The following is a 6457-nucleotide window of genomic DNA, read 5'->3' on the forward strand; positions in this document are numbered from 1 at the left end:
TACCATTAGGGAATGACTTCCCCCAAATATTATGCTAATTCTCCCAGATTCTCTGATGAATGCATAAACATGATTAGATTGAACTGGATTCAAATCCTACCTAGCAATTTACCAGTCTTGAAATCTGGGCTGGAATCTTCAGGCTTTCGAAGCCTCAGTTGTCTGGTAAATATGCAGACAGGGTCTCATACAAAATGACCAGCAAGGTTTTACAATCATCTGTTCTTGTCATCACTAGAAAATGTCGGGTGGACCGAGGAGACACAAATAGTTGACATGGTTCCTTGACCTTAACGAGTTCAGAAGTGTGGTAGGGGAGACAAAGCAGATCTCCAAGTGTCTCCACCAGAGAATGTGGTAGGCGAGTCTGTTGAAGTGTGCCTAAGGCACAGAAAGGCACCATGGAAGGTAGACAAGAGATACCGTAACTCAACTCACTCTTGAGGAATGCATAGGACTTCGTAAGGTGGAGCAGTGGGAAAGGGTACCTTTGATTAGGGCAGAGGACTTGTGTGAAGGAGAAAGAAACCGCCTGGCGTAATTCAATGTGTAACGGTTGGTCAGAGTATGAAGTGTTGGGGGGTGGACAACTAGGAGGACAGGAGAGAAGATTATAGAGGAAGGCAAGGCTTTGAAGGTTTCTGTGTGAAGCGTTTTGAATGCCAAACTAAGGAGGTTGGATTTAACATCAGTAACACATTTTGAGCAGAAAAGCGATGCCACCAGATTTTCACTTTAGAAAAATCACTTTGGCAGGTGTGTCCCTGAGGAACTGGAAAAGCAGCCATGGTGGAGACCTGGGAGCCAATTAGGAAGCAAAGGTCCGGGTGAGAGGTGAGGAGCCTGAGCTAAGGGAAATAAGTGGTGGTAGCAAGGGAAGGGAGCCAGGGAAATTTAAGAGGGACTTGGGAGGTGCATGGAAGATTGGCATGGATGCAGGATGCAAGACAGGATGCAGACGGAGGCAGAGAACGTGTACCCGTCAGTGTGCAGTGTGGTAAAGAGGAGATAGGGTGGTACATTTAACCTAGACCTTGTTGTGTATGAAATGTTTGTTACCTATGTAGAGACGATCAAAGGTCATGGTTAACGATAAACGCCCGGTCAGAAGCTAGGGCTGGAGCTGTAGACATGGAGACTTGAGGTAACTACGAAGTGAGGAGGAAGGCTGATTGGTGAACGGAAGATTCACCGAGATGGCTCCCTAGTTAAGAACTATCCAAGTACTGCTTCTTTGGCCTTCACTTCTGTGACGGACCGTGGAAAGTGCTCAGATGACTGTATTCTCCGTTAGCCATTGTTAAGGTGCGCATGCTGTTTCATACCCTTTGCAAGAGGTGGCACTGGGGCCTGGCAGGGAGGAGGTGGGCTGGTGTGCCAAGGTGGAGACCTTTAGCTAGATCCGGGTGTTCAGTGGCTTGGCCCAATAGATACTGGTTACTGGGCGAAGGAGGGAACATACCTCTGGCCCCAGGAAGTGCATGTGCACCCTCCCTCCCCCTATCACCAGCAGGGGTAGGGGTGGAGTGTCCTGTAGGTCTGGTCTTACCTGAATCAGTTAGCCCCTGAGACTGGTCCCTCTCGGGGAAGGTGGACCTCACCAGTCATGGGACCACGGGAGTGACAATGGCGTGGGGCTGTGGGAACCCTCACAGTGACGCCCATCCCTGTCCTGTGGCTGCCCCTCTAGTGAAGGGAACACAAATCCAGCCCTCCTCGGCTGAGGCCTGCTCCCTCTTGCACCTCTCCTGTTAAGCTGGAGAAGCCGGACTGCAGTGCAGTACAGATCGGGTGAGGGTGGGTGCCCAGGGTAGTGAAGACACGCGGGAATAGCTGCGGGGTGGAGGGCGAAGCCTGGGCAGCCAGGGAGACGGGAGTGCAGGTTGCTGGGGACAAAGGGCCCCTGAGACAGAAGTGCTGGTGTGTCCCACGGGACCCCTGAGGGGCGGGGGGGGGGTAGGAGTGGGGACAACTGAGGAAGGTGTAAAGTTGAGAGCAAGAAGACAACCCAAAACACCTGCCCCAGGGTCTGCTCCTCCGAGCTGGAAGAAAACCCTGAAAGCTAGAGAAAAAAATTAAAAAAAAAAAAAAAAAAGGAAGCAGGGGCCCAGAGGGAGCAACAGTGTCGAATATGGCAGCCTTCTTTTCCAGGCAGCTGGGAAAAGAACGCCTGCTTGCTTGAAAGCAGCTGTTCCTTAGAGAGCCTGTGGCGAGCAGCAAATGAGATAATGTGTGTGAGCAGGGTAAAGGCTGTGAAAATGCAAGATACTATTAGCTAATTAGAATCCCTCAAGCCTAGTGATGTCTGAGTGCTAAAGATGGCCTCTACCGGTGGACTAGTGGGCTTCGGTAGCTCCAGGTTTGGGTTGTCGGGAGGCGAGGCGTGGAGAACCGGGTGAGTAGGATTGTTTCGGGGTGTTCTGTAATACTGCAGCGGAAGGAAACGGATGCTGTCTGTCCGTTAGGTTCTTCTCATTTGATTATTCGGCTTCGATATTATTCCCTCAACTACCATTCATTTTGGGGGCTCTTTGCTGCATTTTTTTTTTTAATCCTCAAAGAGTCTGAAAAGGGAGGAAGGCACCACTTAGAAATATATTAGATACATTTGGCTGGGGAGGGGGGGCACTGGAAGCAACACAAACCGAAGAAATTATCAATAAAGTCGCAGCAACGTCCCTCCTGCCCAACCCCCAGTGTACCCAATACGTCCCTAAGCGAATCTGGGGCTCAGGAGCGAGGCTTGGGAAGACTGAGCGGTAGATTGTTCCCTGGGCAGAGGGATCACTGTGCTCTCAGTGCCACTGAATGTCAGAGCCCTCAAAGGCCATTCATTGAGCAGAAGACCAGGACCTTACATACCTGCGGCCAGCTTGCCCAGCCCCGAGTGACAGGGAGCCTGTCACGAGCCACTCAACCCTTCTAGCAGGGCTGGACTGCTGAAAAATTCTTTATGCTGAGTGGATTTTTGTCTCTGTGCCGTTGGCTCTCACTGGAGTCGTATGGAATAAAATGTCTAACACCGCTTCCACAAATATTTGAAGGCTGTGAACACATTTCCTCCTTCCACTCATTCCACAAGGCTCCTTTTGGTTAGACTAAACATGCCCAGTTATTTCAAACAGCGAGGCAGTGTGGGCCAGTGGAAGGAACGCCAGCTCTGGAGCCAGACCATCTATGTTCAGCCCCCAGCGCCTTGGTGGTTGCACACAGTACCCTGAGACACAGACTCTTTCTCGGGGATGAATGGAAACTCTCACCTAGCCGGTTCCTGAGAACATGGGAGTACTCGGGGCGATACATGTGCTCACAGTAGGGACTTCAGCTAGGCTAGTCACTCTGTTTTGAGTCTCACGATTTTCAGAGTGTTTTAGTTTTACCCTGAATACATTAGTGTGTGCCTAAATGTCTCTTAATATCTATCTGTAAAGCAGAATAAAATAGTCTCAGTGGGGTTTGATGAGTAAAATAGTACAGGATCAGGCTATTCTGGGTATATTGCCGTAACTCCAGACACAGTAGCTTTTTTTCCTACCCCCCCTCCGAAAAAAAAAATCAGAGCCATCTCACTGTCCCAAAGAAACCTTTTTAAAAATCAAGTAAAGCCCCAAGTCTCTTTAACCAAGTGTTTTTGTTCAAACCAGTTTGTCCCATTCTGTACTTTCTTAGTTTATTCAAATTTGTTAACTCCGGCTTTAGAAAGCAGCTCTGTCTTGTAGTCTACAAGCGCTGTTGCATTTGTCCTATTATTACAGCGCTTAAACTGGGGTTAGAAAAATAATGATGATTGAACCTACGGTAGAAAGAAGCCGGGCTGGTTTCTCACTGCTTGCCGTTGTGAGACCGTAAACGGAGACGTTTCTATGCTGATTTTCGCACAAATTTGAGGTGCTGTTATGAGGTGAACCCATGTTAGAAAAGGAATGTGAAGGGAATGTCTGACAAGCTGCTGGCCGAGGGAACTCTGCTGCTGGTCACGTCCGCCAAGGATAGTTAGTGCCTGTTTGGAAGAAGGGGGGGGGGCACCAGCGGCAAACTCGGTAGCTCAGTCTTCATTTATGAAGTTTCTCTGTTTCTCAGGTGCCCCCAGGGTTTTTAGAACGTAGGTCAGATTCTCCCCGCTGAGGAGGAAGCTCCCTCTAGAAATGTCAGTCCTGGTTGGAAGATTCCCTAACCCTTTGAACATTAGGAAGCAAAGCTCTCCCCAGCCTTAGCTGTTCCCAGTAGTCGCGTTGTTCCTCGGCATCTTGCCTTTGTGTCGGAGCCGCTAGCAGCTTTCTCTGTCTAACCAAGTTCTGCGGTCCACGCCATTTCAACCGCATCCCGCCCTTTACCAGCCGAGTTATTCCTAGTCCTCCTGAGCAGGAAGGATTCCCCTGGGCCTGGACTGGATTGCTTTTGTGGTTTGGCGCTTTCACTGACTTTACTCCCCTCGGGGGCTTAAACGCGCCCATCCCCACGACCCTCTTGTTCCCCGTCTTCAGAATGAGATCTTTTGTGGGGCATTCAGTCCATTAATTAGAAAATTGCCTTCATCTCAGATGCTGGTGCTTCGGCCTAGTGAGAATCAAAGTGGGATTGTTTGTAAGGCTCAAAGATTCCATTGACAGCAAATATGAAAAAAAAACAAAAAACCAACCCATATACTGCAGAAGCTTTCCGCACGGGCAGTTGCTAAAATCAGAAAGCCTTTACTCTATAGAAAGCACTAGTTCAAATTTTAAGTAATTTGGTCTTTAAAAGGTTTGGTGGTTAGTTAATGTAGGCAGGTAATCCTCACTTGTAAAGGTACTAATTTAAATTGCGGTCTTACAGGGCTTTAAATACATCGGCCCCTTCTCATTTAGGACAAATTCCACATTCCTTCCGATGGACTATACTTTCTGGTCCCCCCTTCCTCCCCAATCAGTGCTGGCGCCCAAAGGAAACACTTTTTTTTTTTTTTAACCAAAGGTTACGCGGTATGGAGCCCCCAGTGCTTTGCGAAAGCTGTCCCCGCCGGCTGGAATGTTCTTTGTCTCCGGTAAATGTCTATTCATCACTCAAGACAACCCCTTCCTCCCTCCCCTTAATTACTTCCTCCCCTGTGCGCCCTCAAATTCTTGAACTTATCCATGCGGTATTTGTTAGGGGCCTGCTTTGTGGCCCACCCCATGGCGGGATCCTGGATACAAAAGGTGAATGAAAACATGGTTCAGACTTTGAGGGTCTTACAATGGGAAAGACGAGGCCGACCTGTTAGTAAATGTTCTGAAAGCAAAAATAAAATGTATAAAGTGCCTTCACTCACTCATAACCCCGTGCATCGCCCCGGGGAGGTTCTTACAATTTTTTATTTCATGCCATCCCCGCAGAAGTATACCCTCGACCACGTTATGTGTTCTGAGGACCCTCTCTGAGGTGCTGGCACTTTCAGTGTCTGTTGCGTGGCCCCGAACTCTAGGATTGTGGTTAGATGCCCACAGGTTAGATGCCCTTGGGTTCGGCTGACCGATTGCGGTCCTCTGGCCGAATCTTGCTTGCCTGCATGGCCGGGCTTGAAAACCGCAAAGCCAGAGCTGCAGCAAACCAGGCTCAGAAAAGAGGCCTGCAGCGCCCCCGTTGGGCCAGTCTGCGCTGTGTCCCTAGCTGGCGCCGGAGCTGTTAGAATTTCACTGTGGCTCCAAACGGCACACAGGCACCACAATGCTTGGCACTTGGCGAAGGTGCGAGAGATATCTTTTAAAAGGATTATAGATATTTTAAAAAGTCTCTAGATTTTCCTGCACTTCTAGGGTGTTCGCATTGTGACTGTGTTATGCACAAATAAAGGAGGCTTGGACCCTGATAAACGGTCCCCAGCTGGGCTTCAGCTGGATGCCGCAGCAGCTTCTGGCATGTCGACCACAGCGTGTTGCTTGCTGCAAAGGAAGTGTACTGGTGCCACCGTGGTGTCTGCAGTGACTTTGGCCGGCTTTATGTGCTCACGGCCCTTCCATGAATGTGTCCACTTAGCCCAGCGGAGGATACCACAGAACTTGTTGGTTCCCTAGACATTTAGTGTGCCCTTCCTTCATTGTTATCGTGGGTTAGGGGCTTGGGGTTGCCGCGCTCTGGTGGACCGCATTTTCGAACGCGTAATCACTCCTAGGATTTAGCATCCACTTAGGATGTAGAAAAGAAGTGGGTGGCACAACGAGCACCCTAGCCCTGAGGTGATTTATGCCTAACAGCTACCTTCTCGGGCTGGGGACCTGCGCGTACTCCAAGGGAAGGGTGTGTGTGTGTTGGGGGGGGGGCGGGGAGTCTCAGACATTTGCTATCTTTGCCTGAGGCATTATCACATGGAAAAGGTTTTTTTTTCCTGCAGCAGAATGTGGGGTTCAGGATTAGAGATCTGCGAGAAAAGAGGGGGTCGATAGCCCGGAAGGCGCCCACAAGAGAGGCCCCCCTTCTCTGCAGCATTGGGGAGGGCTCT

This window comes from Microtus oregoni, unplaced genomic scaffold, assembly GCF_018167655.1.
Source record: "Microtus oregoni isolate MIOR12 unplaced genomic scaffold, Mior012 000026F_ref0000081, whole genome shotgun sequence".
In the NCBI taxonomy this organism is placed as follows: Eukaryota; Metazoa; Chordata; class Mammalia; order Rodentia; family Cricetidae; genus Microtus; species Microtus oregoni.